This window comes from Bos taurus, chromosome 21, assembly GCF_002263795.3.
Source record: "Bos taurus isolate L1 Dominette 01449 registration number 42190680 breed Hereford chromosome 21, ARS-UCD2.0, whole genome shotgun sequence".
Taxonomy (NCBI): Eukaryota; Metazoa; Chordata; class Mammalia; order Artiodactyla; family Bovidae; genus Bos; species Bos taurus.
The window spans coordinates 65,584,069-65,600,952 of record NC_037348.1 but is presented as its reverse complement, the minus strand read 5'-3'; the positions used below and the strand labels follow the sequence as shown (position 1 = coordinate 65,600,952).

At 55.6% G+C, this 16,884-nt stretch overlaps 1 long non-coding RNA gene across 1 annotated transcript; it reads left to right on the top strand.

Annotated features, from left to right (window-relative positions):
* Nucleotides 1-6,318: 6,318 nt before the first annotated feature.
* Nucleotides 6,319-16,391, top strand: LOC112443171 (uncharacterized). Its single transcript, XR_003031475.2, has 3 exons — nucleotides 6,319-6,650; nucleotides 14,915-15,176; nucleotides 15,484-16,391. It is a non-coding gene; the product is annotated as an uncharacterized lncRNA (long non-coding RNA).
* The last annotated feature ends 493 nt before the right edge of the window (nucleotides 16,392-16,884 follow it).

Genomic DNA, 16,884 nt, shown 5'->3' with positions numbered 1-16,884 from the left:
AAAGAGAGCTAAAACCAAAACATTAATGCTTTGAAAATGTCTAGATTCTCTCCTTCTCTGTGTCTTGCTAAAGAGACAAGATATTTTCCTTTTTTTTTTTTCATTTTATTTATTTAATTTTATTTTTTAACTTTACAATATTGTACTGGTTTTGCCATATATCAGAATGAATCCGCCACAGGTATACATGTGTTTCCCATCCTGAACCCTCCTCCCTCCTCCCTCCCCATACCATCCCTCTGGGTCGTCCCAGTGCACCAGCCCCAAGCATGCAGTATCGTGCATCGAACCTGGACTGGCGACTCGTTTCATACATGATATTTTACATGTTTCAATGCCATTCTCCCAAATCATCCCACCCTCTCCCTCTCCCACAAAGTCCAAAAGACTGTTCTATACATCAGTGTCTCTTTTGCTGTCTCGTATACAGGGTTATTGTTACCATCTTTCTAAATTCCATATATATGCGTTAGTATACTGTATTGGTGTTTTTCCTTCTGGCTTACTTCACTCTGTATAATAGGCTCCAGTTTCATCCACCTCATTAGAACTGATCAAATGTATTCTTTTTAATGGCTGAGTAATACTCCATTGTGTATATGGGAAAAAAATCATATTCTTTAAAAAATTTTTTAATTGGAGGATAATTGATTTACAGCATTGTATTGGTTTCTGCTATACAACAACACAAGCCAATCATAGCTATATATATATATATATCTCCCCTCCCTCTGGAGCCTCCCTCCCACTGCACCCCCATCCCGCCCTCTGGGTCATCACAGAGCACCGGGCTGGGCTCCCTGTGTTATCAGCAACTTCCCCCTGGCTACCCTCTCTACACATGGTCGTGTATATATGACCTTCCCAGGTGGCTCAGTGGTAAAGAATCTGTCTACTGATGCAGGAGATGTGGGCTCAATCCCTGAGTCAATCTCTGGGTTGGGAAGATCCCCTGGGAGAGGAAATGGGAACCCATTCCACTATTCTTGCTTGGAGAACCCCATAGATGGAGAAGCCTGGCGGCCTACAGTCCATAGGATCGCAGAGAGTCAGACACGACAGCGTGACTGGGCACGCGCAACGGACACGCATATATACCAATGCTGCTTTCTCAATGCGTCCTCCCCTCTCCTTCCCCTGCTGCATCCACAAGCCCATTCTCTACATCTGCGTCTCCAGTCCGTCCCCACAGACAGGCTCATCAGTACCACTTTTCTGGATTCCATATAAAAACTCATATTCTTGTTTCTGCACTAGCTAGCCTCCCCAGCCTGACTTGGAAGGAGAGGGGCCCGCTGTTCTGGTGGGGTCTCCGTGACCCTTGGCCGCTAGCCTGTGAGCCCTGAAGGCAACACCTGTCTGTTGTTGTCCTTACAGAGGGGCCCCTCCCCAAAGCACACCTGTGTAGTGCCTGGGGAACAGCCAACCGTCGGCAGTACTGACGCCAGGGTAGAATCAGCAGTGCCAGCCCCATTATCTGTGGAGTGAGGCTGATGATAGACCCATGTCCCAGTTTGTGGAGCAGAGCCAGGCCCCATCACAGCCCAGTCACCATGCAAAGTGTGGATGAGAGGAACGGAGTTAGTAGTCACCCAAAGAGAATGTCTCCCTCCCCCTGTTCCTCTCATATCAGGTACTTGTCTGAGCCCGAGCTGCTCCTGGCAAGAGAAAATCTGTGTAAGAGAAATTTATGAGGACGTGTTGACCCACTTAACTGGGAGGTCTGGGGCAAGATGATGGATGTCAGGCATGGCTGGATCCAGGAGCAGGAGGCATGTCACTGGGGCTCTCTTTACCCGATCGCCCTTCCTTTCCGCTCAGCCCTGCTCTGCCTTGGGCCCTAGTCTCGTTGCTTCTTGAACCAGGTGGCCACCTCCTGGACGTCCTAACAGACAGATGGGCCAGCCCATTTACACTGTCACCGTCGATCACAGTCCCCCCTCGCCCCACGTGTGACGGCTCATCTCTCCCCTCACCCTGGGCTCTGAGGGGTCCCTCTGGTCACACCCTCATTCCTGCAGGCAAGGTGGAGCTTCAGGATGGGCAAGGAGAGCCTCCCAGAGGGAAAGACGGTAGCAAACACAGAAGGGACCATTCGTCCCCCGTCCCCAGGCTAGATTTGGCCACTCTAGCAGCAAGAAAGGGTCCAGCTTGAGGCTTTTTGTCCCAAGCAGCGCTGTGGCCCACACTCCTTTCCAGCTCCTGGACACAGCCCCACGTGACTCACACTGCTTCCAAGTGCCCACTCCCTTCCCCACCCCACCCCGTTTCCCAGCCTCCCAAACTCCAAGTGAACTTGCTATGTGGGTGTCACTGCTTCCCAAGCCACTTTAAAGCCATCTGGAACTGAAAGATGGAGGGTGGGGGTAGAGAATAAAACAAGGCCATCAAGGTGACACTGGTGTGACAGCTGGGCTTCCCCTCACTTCTTAGGCTCTCAGCACCGAGGGCAGCCTGAGTGACGGTCCTGGAGTCTGCGGGCTGACAGTCTGCAAGGGGCTCCGGCGGGCACGTGGGCTGAAGGTGTCGAACCAGGGCTGGGGACGGCCGGAAGGGCCGGGGACGATCGGAAGGACAGTTTGGTCCAGGACGTCTCTCAGGCTATGATCCACGAGACCGTGGCCCCCTTGGGATCTCAGCAAATATGGAATGAATGATTCATGTGATCCCAGGTTCCCCACTCAAACCAGCAGGAAGTCCCATTGCCTGGCCCCTGGAGGAAGCCCCAGTGCCCCTCGCCCTCCCACTCCCCTCCTCCACATCCACGGCCTTCACCGCCAGCCACCAACCCTGCCACCCTCAGTAAGCAGATCCATTTCCTGTGGCCACCGTGACAAACCCCAGAAACGTGGTGGCTGAAAACAACAGAAGTTGATTCTCTCACAGCTCTGGAGGCCGGAAGTCAAAATCAAGGGGTCGGCAGGCCACACTCCCTCCGGAATCTCCAGGGGCGACTCCTCCGGGGGCTCTTTCACCATCCAGCAGCTCCTAGAGCCCTTGGCTCATGGCTGCATCACTTGAACCTCTACCTCCTCGTCGGTGTCTCTCTCTGCGGGTCTCTATAAGGACCCTGTGGGAGACTGAATGCCCGAAGGGGCAATGAGCAGACCATACCTGGAAACAGACCTCTGAGAACCTACCGCCTGCAGCCACCAGGCTGGGGAGCCGAGCCGTCCCTCCAGCAAACCGCCCAGGAAGCCCACCTGCAGGAGGTCAGAGGGCAGGGGTCAGGGGGCAGTGACCCTGTAACCATCGCCGGGACTTGATCAATAACTCACTGCTGCCCCGATTTCTGTTCCTGCTTCCAACATGGGGCCTGGCAGAGAGAGCCAAGTGTGCCCCTAACGGGTCCCCTAGGAGTCCCCCTCCTGTGAGCCCCCCACCGTCCCAGACCAGCAGCCCCATGGGTCACGAGCCAGCCTTTCCCTCCGTGAAGCCCCGTCCATGAAGCTCCCCAGGGATGAGTGGGGCACTGCCCCCTGGCTCCAGTGGCTCTGAAGGAACAGCCTTGCCTTGTCCCATCTGCTCGGTCTCCTTCATCTCCACGGCTGCCGTCAGATTCGGGGCCTACCTGGATAATCTCCCCTCCAGATCCTGGCTGCATGACATTGGCAAACGAGGCCACAGTCATGGCTTCTGGGGGTTCCGACGTGGACACAGCTTGTGGGGGTACCCATTCAAGCTCCTACAGCAGGGAACTCAGGCACACCCCTACCTCCGCTTTGGTGGGTGTGAGTCAGGGATAACAGGCCCTGCCCTGCATGACCGCCGGGACAGTTACTGCGTGTGTCCTCAGAAAGCCCCGGAACAGGACCCGGCATGGGGTACAGTACCCACCGAGAGCCTGTCATTATTCAGAGCGGAGAGGGCAGCCCCCAACAGTGAAGATCAGAAACAAATTAGGAGAACTCGGTGTTTCCATTCGGTGATGGAAATGTTCTAAAATTAGATGCTGGCGACGGTTGTACAACTTTGCAAATTTACTAAACACCATTGAATTATGCACTTAAAATGGTAATTGTTATGATACATAAATTCTGTCTCAATAAAGCTGTTAAGGAAACAACGTAGGCCTCCAGGGACTGGAAAGTCTCCCCGCGTGATTCTAGGTTCTCTGAACTAATGCTGCCCGGGGGAAGGGGAAAAAAGGAGGGGCGGGGTGGGCTGGGGGTATCCGGGGAAAGAAGCACAGCCAGGCCCCCCAGGCAGGAGGCTGGGCAGGACTGGGCTGGGGACTTACCTTCTAGAACGTCCTTCACGCCAAGGCTCAGGGAGAAGAAGGTCGTGACCCCATGCTGTTCTAAGCAGTGAGTCACAAGCACAGCAGACCCGGTGCCCGCCTGCTCTTCGCCTGACCCAGCCCTGCGCTCTGGTCAAGGCCGGAAGGACTGGAGAACATGGAGCTCCCATGGAAGTGGGAACCCGGCTCTCAGTCGCAGGTGATGCCGTGGATCTGGCCGGTCCACCAGCTCGGACTGGAGCAGCCTCCTTGTCAATGTCCTGCAGGAGCCTATGCGGCCCAGGATGCTTCTGAAAGACAGGGTTGTCATCTGGCCCAGCCACCTCTCATGGACCAGGGGTTCCCCCATCCCCTGGCTCCCACGCCCCCCACTCCGTTCTCACCCCAGCTGCCCCCATCTCAGCTCTGCCCCTGAGCTGCTGTGTGGCGTGGGGTGAGCTGCGACATTTGTGCCTCGTTTTCTCAAGGAGGAAATGGGAAGCTCGTTCTTAGCCATCTGTCTAGAGTCTGGGGGGCGCCCTGCCCTCATTGGGCCTTACTCCAACAGGCAGCCTCTGTCACTCTTGCTGGCTGGGGCTGTGCCCACCCAAGGAGGAGCCCGGGGTGACCCTTCCCCCAGGACTGATCGTGGACTCCGTGGCCTCCGGCTGGGAGCATCACTACACTCCTGAGGCCCCCAGCAACCCGGCTCCCATTCCCACCACCCCCAGCATCCTTCATCAGCCTCTGGGACTCACACCTTCCTGCTGAGGGTCAACCCCGCCAGTGAGACACATCAAAGACACAGGAATGCTGACAGGAGGGGATTTGGAGACTCTCCAGCATGCCTGGTCTAACTTTCAAAGCGCACTAAGTCTTAGATGGTGTTTCTCGTGGGAACCAGGATCACAGCTTGAAAACGGAATGTGGAGTGAAAGGTTGAAAGCAGGGAGAACGCCATGCGTGTGATGAGGACCTTCAGACTCATGAGGCCGGGACCCGCATCTCCGTGGAGGCCCCCAAAACCATCACTCTCCATGCAGGTCCCGTGCAGGTAGGGTGAGTCACAGGACCTCTTAGGACCTACCTCGGTCTTCTCATCTACAGAACGGGGATGATGGGGAATAGCCCCAAACTAATACATGTGCAAGCATCCTCATGGCAGCCCTCTTCACAGGAGCCAGAAGAAGTGAAAGTGTGAGTTGCTCAGTCGTGTCTGACTCTGTGCGACCCCATTAGACTGAAGCCCACCAGGTTCCTCTGTCCACGGGATTCTGTAGGCAAGGATACTGAAGTGGGTAGCCATTCCCTTATCCAGGGCATCCTCCTGACCCAGGGATTCAACCCGGGTCTCCTGCATCGCAGGCAGATTCTTTACCATCTGAGCCTCCAGGGGAACCCTAGCAAGCAGATGGAGGCAACCCAAATGTCCATGGACAGAGGCTTGGATTAACGTAATGGGACCTCTCCGCTCAGTGGATGATTCCTCAGCCGTGAGAAGGAGTGAAGTTCTGATACAGGCTATAGCGTGGACGGAACTTGAAGACACATGAACTAGGAGAAGCCAGGCACAAGAGACCACATGCTGTGTGATTCCAATTGTATGTAAATCCACAGAGACTCAGGTAGATTGGTGGTTGACATGCCATGGAATTGTTCCTTTTCAAAGGGTTCATTGTATGTTATGTGAATTTTGCCTCAATAAAAGAAAAAATGGTCCCCTGCCGATGGGATTTTTGGAAGAACCAGGTGAGTTCCTCCCTACAGGCTTTGGGAAGGGACTGGGCACAGTCGGTGCAGGCTAAGCGCTGCTCTGGGAAAGAGCCGTCCTTCCAAACATGACCGAGTCCACAGGTGGCTGCCGCCACCTGAGTGTGGAAGGCAGTCTCGGATGCTGGTTTAAAACCATTCAAGAAATCAGTCTAGTACTTGGTTAAAAGCAAACCAACCAACCTTGGGTGATTTCTCGAACAAGAAGCTACAAGAAACCAACCCCTTGGCAGTGACATTTACAAGCGGGTCGTGCACATTGGAAAGGAGCAGCACCAGAGACCAGAGAGCACAGAGTGCCCTGCTCCGCTCAGCCCAGCGGAAAGCACAGTCTCTGCGCAATCAGATGGCAGATCAAAGACCGCTGCCTTCAGGGTCATTTCCACAGTCTCCGGGGAGGGTGGGGCAGCATGGGAACCTGCTGAGAAGCCGTGGACGCCAGATTCATACGGCTGAATGTGTCCCTGGGAGGTGGCGAAAGCTGCGAAGCCACCGCGGTTAACGCCACCTACCTCTCCACTAAGCAGCCCAAGTGTGCCATCGCTCTGGTTGTTGATGAGAGGGTAAAAGAGATGCCCATGATTCGAGGCCTTCTTTTTGATCTTTGGATCTTAGGTCCACGGCTGTGTTTAGAAGACGCTGATCTGAGGGACGCGCGACGGTAAGATGAGTAGGGGTTGAATTGTCAGTAGCAAGAATCCAGGTTTATTTGGGTTGTTTGTTTGTTTAGTATTTATTTGGCTGCGCCAGGGCTTAGTCGCAGCACGCAGGGTCTTTGATCTCCGTTGAGGCACGCACCATCTTTTAGTTGCCGCGTGTGGGACCTAGTTCCCTGACCATGGATGGAACCCAGGCCCCCTGCATTTGGAGTGTGGTGTCTTAGCCACTGGACAACGAGGGAAGTCCCTCAAGAGTTTTTTTAGGGCATATAGATGGTCTTGGACTAACCTTCCCTTGAATCCATCAAGAGACCCACTGCAGCCTCCCTTGGGAAGGGTGGGCGGGTGATCAGTTTTCCCAGCTGTCAGAGTTTAGAACCCTCATCATTTAGAAAAATCTGGAGAGAAACTGGACACAGTCTTGGAAGTTGCTCTGCATTCAAGATGTGAGCTGGGGGTGGGGGCGGGTAGCCAGGGGTGGGAGGGGGCCCCTTGCTCTCTAACCCAGGGTCAAGTGCGCTTTTTATTTGGAGAGAGTGGAGGGGAAGATGCTATGCAGCAAAGGACAAAAATACAGATAAGATGAATGAATTCCCTCTTCATCTTAATGATAGAGAGTGGCTCAGAAAGCCAGTCGACGTGGAGGCCAGTTTCTCAAGGCTGAACACTCGTGTTCAACAATTTGACTTCCTCCACCACGTATATTTGTTTTTATTCAGTTTGGCCAACTTTGCAGGGCAGAGGAGGTGAGCTGTGGTTAGGGATGTAGTCTCAGTCCCCCGGCCACAGTAGAAAAATTGAGCCTCGGCTTGATTATGTTCCGAGTTTTTCTGGTCACCTTCTGGGCAGATGTGCCTGGGGTTGACGGCAGTCCCACTGGGCCGAGGCTGACGGCAGTGATGTTATTTATCCCCACTTCATTCTGCAGAGGCTTTAGGAGGGCTTAGGAAGTGACACCACAGCAGTCAGATAAATTAGAAGTGGGTGAGAGAGATGAGGCAAGGGAAAGCAAAGTCGGAGGCGGGTGAGTCTGGGCCACAGGGGTGTCTGAGCCTGCTCCCCTCCACCGGCAGTTTAGCTCTCAGCCTCCCCCCAGACACAACAAAAGAGATGCTTCGCTTTCCCGGCTGCGTCTCAGCCTGCCCCTCTCCTCCTTGCCCACAGGCCCCCAGGGGCACTCTCTCATCACGCCACTGGCTTCCTGGAGCCTGATGTCTGGGTGGCAACGTGAGCAAGGGACATGCAGTGTCTGAGTTATCCCTGAGTCCCCAGGGCTCCGTGTTCACTTTGTTTGGTGAAGGAATGAATGAATGGGTGGACGAACAAATGAAGGAATACAGATGGCTGAGAGAATTCACTTCTCTCCCTCACCAAGGGCTTCCCAGGTGGCTCCGTGGTACAGAATCCACCTGCCAAAGCAGGAGACGCAAGAGACACGGGTTCCATCCTTGGGCCCGGAAGATCCCCTGGAGCAAGAAATGGCAACCCACTCCAATCTCCTTGCCTGGAAAATTCCATGGTCAGAGGAGCTTGGCGGGCAACAGTCCGTGGTGTCACAGAGTTGGACACGACTGAGCACGCATGCAACCAGCATTGTCAGGCCAAAGGGCCGGCTGAGAAGAAAGCTTCTGTCTCTGCCCCAGCACCCCTGACCACCCTCCCCTTGTCAGAGGCGTGTGGGGACAATTTCAGCCTGTTCACCCACATCTTAAACACTCTTGGGTCCTCTTCCCCCGGGGTTTGAACCCCGGCTCTGCCACTCCCTGGCTGTGTGACTTTGGCCAAGTTGCTAAACCTCTCTGTGCCTCCATTTCTCCATACATAAAACAGGGATACTAGCAGCCCCTTCCTTGGCATTTGGGAGTTTGCATACACACGAAGGTGCCTGGACGGGTGCCTGGCATGTAGTAAGCCTGAGGTCTGGGTTGATTCGCAACTGTGTCATCATGACCTTGAGCAGAGGGAGGAGGCAGAGATGAACGGGCGTTCCCTCCAATCCTGAGCCCCCTGTTCCGGGCCCACCTCCATCAGTTACACGTGTTCCTGGCCTCATTTCCTATAGAGGTCCTAGACACGCACCATCACAGTGCCGGGAGCAATGGCCGGTGATGGGACCCCTTGTGGTTACTGCTGCCCTCTGGGGCCCCCACGTGCTCTGGTCACCTGGAAGCCCCCAGGCCCCCTCCCTGTGCCTGGACCAGGCAGCTTCCCAGCCCAGAAGCCCATTCCTCAGACGTCACAGCACAGCCACCAGCCACCACGCAAACCCTGAGGACGCCTGCCCTTCCTGTCCCCCTCCACCCAGCGGGGCTGACTGTGAGAACTGAGGCGCCTGGCACGGAGGATCTTCAGAGAAGCCTCCAGAAGCGGCAGAAGAGGAGACAGGAGGGGAGGAAGGGACGGGAGGAGGAGGCCGGGGAGCAAGAACAGGGCGCCGGCGGGGCAGCGGAGGCCACAGCAACCGAGGGCCCTGGGACCAGTGATGGGGCCTCCTGCAGGGCCTGGCCTGACGCTCTATCCGCTGCAGGCACCAAGTCGATGTTTGTTAAGTGGATCAAACCGAATTGTATCAACAGAGAGTGCGAGGCTCACCGCCCGGAAGCTTCCGGGCTCGCTGCACGTGTCCTGAGGCCATGCTGTGCTCCTGTGCCTCTTAATGGGGTTTGCTGAATGTATAAGTGGTACCCCATTACCCAGCAGCGCCAGCACTGGGCTACCCTGGTGGCCGCTCCATCCCAGAGGTCGCGGCCCTGCTCTCGCTCTGCTGGTGCCTGGGGCCGGGGTGGGGGGTGGGGGTGGCGCATGGCTTCGCAGGCTGGTGGGACAGTGGCTAAGAAGCCGTGGTGGCCTGGGAGTCCAGCGGAGGGGGCAGAGGGAAGTGGGGATGGATGGTGGGTGGGGAGGCACCCAGGGTCCCCAAATTTCCCTCTGGACCATGGGGTGGGGACGATGCTGTTGGAGCAGGTTAGGAGGCAGGGGCAAGAGAAGGAGATTTTAATTTGACTTGAGCTATCCCAGGGATAGCCAGGGTGGCTGTCCCAGGGGAACCGGTGGTCGGAAGAGGAACATGAAATGGAAGTTTCCGGAAGAGAATCACGAGGCAGGGGCATGGAGAGCAGGCGGCTGACTGTGCCCGTGTCCACACCACACGTGACAAGGGGCAGAGGTAACAGGTGGGACAGGTCGGATGGGGGCCAGCGTCCAGCTCATCAGGTGGGAGAAGACGTCACCATAGCGAAAGAGCTGTGGTTGGAAGCCTTCAAATGGAGCCGAGAGCTCGACTCCGTGTTGGGCAGGGGGCAGCCCTTTGGAGAAAGAGAGATGTTTCTTTCATATGCTCATTCATTCATTCCCTGCATACTTCCTGAGTGCCCACCGTGTTCCACGGGACATCTAGGGCACACTGCAGGGACCACACAGACCCCGCCCCCAACTCCCTCCCACTCTGTGGCTCTGACATCTCACTGGTGGAGACTGGTACTAGCGGAAGTGCTAAGAGGGAAGTACAATATCAGAGAAGGTGATGAAGAAGACCTGGGTTCAGACCTGGGAAGGGCATGTAAGCGTGGCCAGCTGTTTGTGAAGGCTGCTGTGGAGTGAAGGAAGCGACGAGTATCAGGCCAGGAGGGGCGGCATAGGCACTCTGGACGGTTTCAGAGACAAGTGGGTAACCCAGGAGACTTTGTGGCTTACATGTGCAAAGGAGTCCTCCAGTCGGGCTGAGATCAGGGCAGTGGGGGGGAGGGCCACGGATGGAAGCAGGGAGACAAGGTAGGGACTCCCACAGTCTTCCAGATGAGGTGGGGCAGGCAGCTTGGGCCCAGAGACAGGGCTGGAATCTGGTTGGTCTTGGGAGGCAGGCCCCGCGGGGCTTCCCAACAAGCTGGACGTGGGATGTGAGAGTCGGAGGAGAGTTCAGAGGTACCTTCCATTTCCAGCCTGAGCTGTGGGAAGCACCCCAGGTAGGTCTGGCTGCCCCTGGATGCGGCTGGTTTGCGAAGATGCCCGTCGGACATGCTGGTGGAGATGCAGAGTGGGCCTTGGGATGGCAGGGTCTTCAGCGAGGAGGTCCTGGGCTGCAGATGTAAATTCTGGACTCGTCAGCAAGCGAGTGGGATTTACGGCCACGTGCTGAATGAGATCACCAAGAGTGAACGCAGACACTTGTCCCCAAATCTCCTCCCTTCACTGCAGCCCCTGTGAGTGACACCACTGCTGGGCTGCCTGGCACCCTTGGCCCCAGCCCGGCGCCCAGCAGGGACAGAGCAGACCCCCCACCCCTGGCTGACGTGATGGATGACTCACTCAGGAGACAAATACACCAGGAAGTAATTGGGTCCGAGCTGGACACAGAACATCAAGGCTCGACTGCCTGCCGCATGCCCTCTCACGCCTCTCTTTCCACTGGCCCCAAACAGCCTTTATTAGCTTAACCGACACCGAGGCAAAAAGATCCCTGTGAGAAGCATGATTATAGAGTTCAAGGAATTGATTGCTTCTTCTGGTGGAGTTGTCTAAGTTAATGAATTTTAAGCAGATCTGTTTTGAAAGGATGCATTTGACTCCATCCCTATGGCGACCATATTTCCCAAACCCAGGGCCAGAGACACTGCCTGACACATGGGCTGATGGATGGCTGAAGGACACGACAGAATATTTGCAGTCAAGGCTGTCTCGCCTCCGTCCCTCATTTATTCCTCCTGCATGCCGGGCAGGATATTAAGAACTCACAGGCTTCTGTTATCTGCAAGCGTGTCCGCACTTGTAATGGGTTGACTTCAGTAAACCTATTTGGGAAGGTGTTATCTGCGGCTTGTGTTTCGGTGGTGGGGGAGGAGGAGGGGGACCCGAGGAAAGTAATATGCTAGTTTGACGAAGTTTTTCAATTTTCTGCTCATCACTGTGCTGCCGGAGAAAAAAGAGCTTCCCAGGGAAGGTGAGGTGGCTGCAGAAGAGGCTGGTGCTGCAAAGCGGGTGAGCCTGCCCAGGGCCGCGTGCCAGTCCCAGCCCTGCCACTTTATAATCACCACCGAACCCTGATGGAGCATTTAAAAGGGGCCAGGCCCCGTGCCAAGAGTCTTCTACGAGCCACCTAGTCAAGACCTCCTGAACACCCTGGGAAATGTTATCACAGCTTTGCAGACAAAAAACAGCTGCATGTCAGAGAGGCAGAGCTGCTTGCCCAAAGACACACAGTGAGCAAGAAAAAAGCAGCATCACAGCACATCTTTACCAAGTGCCTCCTCTGTGTTGGGCCCCGGGCTCAGTGTATGCCTTCTCTTACTCAGCCCTGGAGGAAGGTGGTGACTGTGGTCCTTGAAAGGCCTGAGAAGTGCCAACGGTAAGAACACGTGATGCTCAGCTGTCACTAGGAGCCCCACTTGCAGCAGTGGACGCGGAGGCACTCTGTGTTTGACCAGCTCTCCCAAAGTCATGGAGCAAACAGAGGGCATCACACCCAGTGACCTGAGAGCCCAGGGTCTGGGAAATCCGTGTTCTGACCTGCTCGGTCCCCACGCCGTCCCTGGGAGGCATGAGAGGAGGCCTGGGCCGAGGCAGCCACTGTCCCTCTCCCTGGGCTTGCCCCGTCTGTGCTGTCAGTGGACAGTACACGTAGACAGTGCGTCTAAAGAAGGGAGTCAGAGAGGAGGGGCAGGAGGGCCATGAGGCGTGGACAGTCATGGCAGGCGGTCAGGGTCCTGAAGATGACGCGTGCAACCCAGACTCTCGGAAGCCCCTTGATCATTCTTTTTCTCATCTCCTCCCTAATGAATGCCAGGGTTCTATCGGGTCCATCTTGGAGGCATGTCTTGAATTTGACCACATTGTTCTCTCCTCTGCCATCACCCCAGCCCGACCACCTTCTGCTCTCAGCCTCCACTTCTCGGATGCTTCCTCCAGGGCCTTCCTGCTTCCTGCAGTGTGTTCACATCTGATCTCTCACTCCCCACCTGCCACAGGACATCGGTAAAAGGTCCAGCTTCAAAGATCCAGCCCTTGTCCACCTCTCTAACTCAAGGAGGTAACCAAAACTGGAAAATCAGACTGCAGCCAGTGGCCCGGGGTTGTAACTCCACCTTCTGTACCTAGAACCTGTGACTACAGGTGGGTCACATAACCTTTCTGTGCCTGTTGGCTTACCCATGTGTAAAATGGGGTGAAAATACCCCCTCATACCTTAAGCCCCCTGACACGTGGGGGCATACACCCCCTCTTGGCAGCCCACCACCCCACAGGAGGAGTCGTGATGGACAGGTGGATGGGCCAGAGTCTCATCCTGTTTCTGCAGCCCCGGGCCTCCTCCCTGGCTGAATTTTGTGTTTCCTGAGGCTTTATCCTTATTATACGCTGTTCCTGGCATCCTGGGGCGGTTAAGTAACTCGCCGAGGTCACGAGGCAGGTGGGAGCCGAGCTGAGACTCGAGTCCCACCCGCGCCCCACTGCAGGTGAGCCAACAAAAGACATTTCTATTATGATAAACAGAGGCTGTGGCAGAGCCGCCTTCCCCGCAGAAGGAAAGGTCTAGAACAAGGAATAAAATCTCCATCGCTTAGTTTTTAAGATTCACTGAACCTTCCCACTTGCAGCAAAAACAGCTTACTTTCAAATTAGTCAATCAGAGGGTGAGTCATTTCTTTGCAGGCGCCTGTGCTGAGAATACTAATGCCGGCCGCCCTGGGGGTGGGTCCCTGTGTGGCTCACGGGTACCTGGCAGAAGCAGGGGAGGGGGAGCCTGCAGTGAGTAGCCCCCCTGCCAGGGACACAGCCCCCTGTCCCCACGTGTCCTCAGGGCCCCCCGGGGAGGTGACACCAGGTCACTCTCCTTGCAGCTCCTCACCAGCCATGAGGCCCCATCCTTCCTCCAGAAACAGGGCGATTAATCCTGGCCCCCCTCCCGGAGCCGGGGAGGTGCAGCCTTCAGGCCCACGCTGACAGGACGAAAGGGAAAGGGCCGGAGCCGTGGCCTTGCTGCAAGCTCCAGAGGCCTCACTTCCACTTTCCACTGGGGGAGAGGGGCTCCAGGGAAGGAGGCAGAGGCCAGCGTTGTCATGAGGGACCCTGGGGAGAAAGGCCTGGGGGCTGCACTCTCGCAACCCCAAGCCCTTCGGAGGCACCTCTAAGCTCAAGCATCCACATGGTCATTCACTCATTCATTCATTCACTCACCCATTCATTCATTCACTCACTCATTTGTTCATTCATTCATCCATTCATTCATTCACTCATTCATTCGTTCACTGCCACCTGCTCAACCTAACTGACTGCTGCTCTGAACTAAGCTCATTCAGACTGGGGTGGAGGTGGGGTCACAAGGGGAGAGGATGAGGAGTTTTATGAGGATGGTGGTCAGAGAAGACTTTCTGGAGGAGAGGACAGGTGAGCAGAGTTTCTGGAGGATACAGGTAACCAGGTAGGGGAGGGTAGCATGGGGTGGGGGATGCAAAGGCCTGAATAAAGTTTGGATGACAAGAGGAGCCACTGATGCAGCTCGAGGAGGGGGCAAGTAAAGAGGGCCGTGAACACAAGCCCCAGGCCCGTACCCTGAGGCTGCTGAGTCAGGGGGCTGTGGGCAGGGCAGGGGCATGGTCAGAGTGGAGGTCTAGGCAGCTTGCCCAGGCTCAGAGTGGACCTGAGACCTGAGCTTGGTGGCCACCTGGGAGGTGGTCCAGGTGGGAAAGGATACGGCCCCAACCGGAGGATATGGCTGAGGGGCTGAAGAGGCAGATGGTCAACAGCACCCTGGAGGAAGGAGCTGATGGTGCTGTGCCTAACAAGCCAGAGGCAGGGACGTCTCCAGGTGTCCTCAGGGCTCCGGGCCTGGACAGGGGCCAGTGGAGCCAGAAATGTTCCTGGGGAGCTTTTGGAACTAGTCACCCAGGCAGCCCTCAGAGCTGGCCACATCGAGGTCACTGGAGGCCACTGGAAAATCTCTCTGGCGCCTGCCTGAGAGAGACCCTTCATTCCTCATGGCTGACGATGAGCTCAGGCATGTCTGCAGCTGACAGGTCCTAAGGATTCCGAGCGCCGGCCTGGCCTCCCTGTTCTGCAGCCCTGAGACACACGGCGGCTGCTGCCACCGCTCCAGACATGGTGTCACAAGGGAGTGGGGGCCCGTGGGGATGCTTCGCTGGGGGACGCCCAGAGCAGCACAGAGAGCTCCCCGGATCTCAGTCCCTCCTCTCCCCCATCCTTGGCAGCCTCTCGGGGAGCAGCCCCCACAGAGCTCCTTTCTATTTCTCCCTTGGGGCTAATCCCTCTCCCTTAGGATCAAAAAGGCATCGAACGTCAGATCCAGAAGGGAGGCCCGAGAGAGAGCGCCCATGCCTGAACCCACCAGCCCACCCCAGGCTCCAGGACCCTGGGCAACGACTGGTCCAAGGCATCCAGGGAGGAAGGAGGGCACCCAGGACCTCAGGACCAGGAGGAGGCTGCCAGCTGGGGGCAGTCAGCCCACCCCTCCCCACAAGGAGCTGCAGGCCTGGAGAGGACGGCTGACGGGGAGGAGACACGAGGTGTCACTGGCACAGGTAGGGGAGACAGCGCGTCCCGACAGTCGGGGGTAATCTCTGCACTCCAGACGCAAGCCCCAGGCCCCTCCGGTAGGCCCTCTTTCTCCCTCTGTCCCCTCCCCTGACGCCTGGTGGGGTCATGGCATCAGTGGGGGGCACTGAGGCAGAAGAGGGCAGCAGTGTTCGGTCCCCTCAAGGCTCCGAGAGGTCCTAGGAGGGATCCCAGGAGCTCTGGCAGGGGTGGGAAGTATGAGGCCACCCCACAAGTCTGAGCACAGAGTGGCTGCAGCTGTCTTTTTTTTGTTGTTTTTCACCTTAAAAAAAGAGTTATAGGAGCGTCAAGCACGAAAGTCAGCTTTGACAAGAGGGAGAAGCAGCGATGTGAGCCCCGCCCCGGCCCCCACCGCCTCTGATCCACCACGCCCCGCCCGCCTCGTCTGCGCTCTGCCCACCGTAGTCAAAGGCACGACCACGCCTGCTCTCTGCTTTTTCATCTTGTCATGTTTCATTAGCCATCTCCATTTTCTAGTTTATAAAAAAGTGTGCGGGCACGCACACATACACACGCACGCTGGTCTAATCCCTGAAGCTTCCAGTCTGGAGTAGAGAAACTGACGTATTTTAACTGCAGGGTAACCAACCCGAGTGACATTCTCTGGAGGAAAACCTTCCCGTGCCAGGGTCACCGAGGGTGGTGTCTTCCCTCCCCAGGGGGCTTGGGCACCACCCGGCTGTGAGCTGAAACACACCAGCGTCTGCTTCCCTGGGGCTCATTAGGGGTTTGCTTTATCCCCCTGGTTTTGGAAGTCAAGGTTGATATCTGTTTTTTCCAGAGCCTGACTCACATTGCAGTGAACATCTTCATGAAAATGCAGTTCTGATTCTCTTGGGTGGTTTTCCTTTTTTTTTTTAATTGAAGTATAATTGATTTACAATATTGTATTAGTTTCAGGTGTATAGTGAAATGATTCAGCATTTTTGCAGATTATATTCCATCGTAGGTTATTGCAAGATAATGGCTATAATTCCCTGTGCTATACAGTATATCCCTGTTACTCGTCTATTTTATATACAGCAGTTCGTATCTGTTAATCCCATACCCCTCTTCCTCCTCCCTTTCCTTCCAACTTTGACAATCACAGTTTGCTTTCTAGGTCTGTGCGTCTGTTTCTGTTCTGTATACACATTCAAATGTATTAGTTTTTACATTCCACATGTAAGTGATATTCCATAGTATTTGTCTCTGTCTGGTTTATTTCACTAAGCATAACATTCTCTAGGTCAACCCACATGACTTCAGTTGGCAGTATTTCGTTCTTTTTTATGGCTGAGTAATATTCCTGTGTGTGTGTGTGCGCGCGCGTGCGCGTGTGCGTGTATGTGTGCATGCGTGTGTGTGTGTGTGTGTGTGTGTGTATGGCACCTCCTGGTGGCTCAGATGGTAAAGAATCCGCCTGCAAGGCGGGAGACCTGGGTTCGATCCCTGGGTTGGGAAGATCCCCTGGAGGAGGGCATGGCAAACCCACTCCAGTATCTTGCCTAGAGAATTCTGTGGACAGAGGAGCCTGGCAGGCTACAGTCCATGGGGTCGCAAAGAGTTGGAAGCGACTGAGTGACTAAGCAGACGCAGCACACACAATATTCCAGTGTGTGTGGGGCGGGGGGAGGGGGGTGTGTGTGGCACATCCTTTTATCCCAATCATCTGCTGATGGGCAGCTGGGCTGC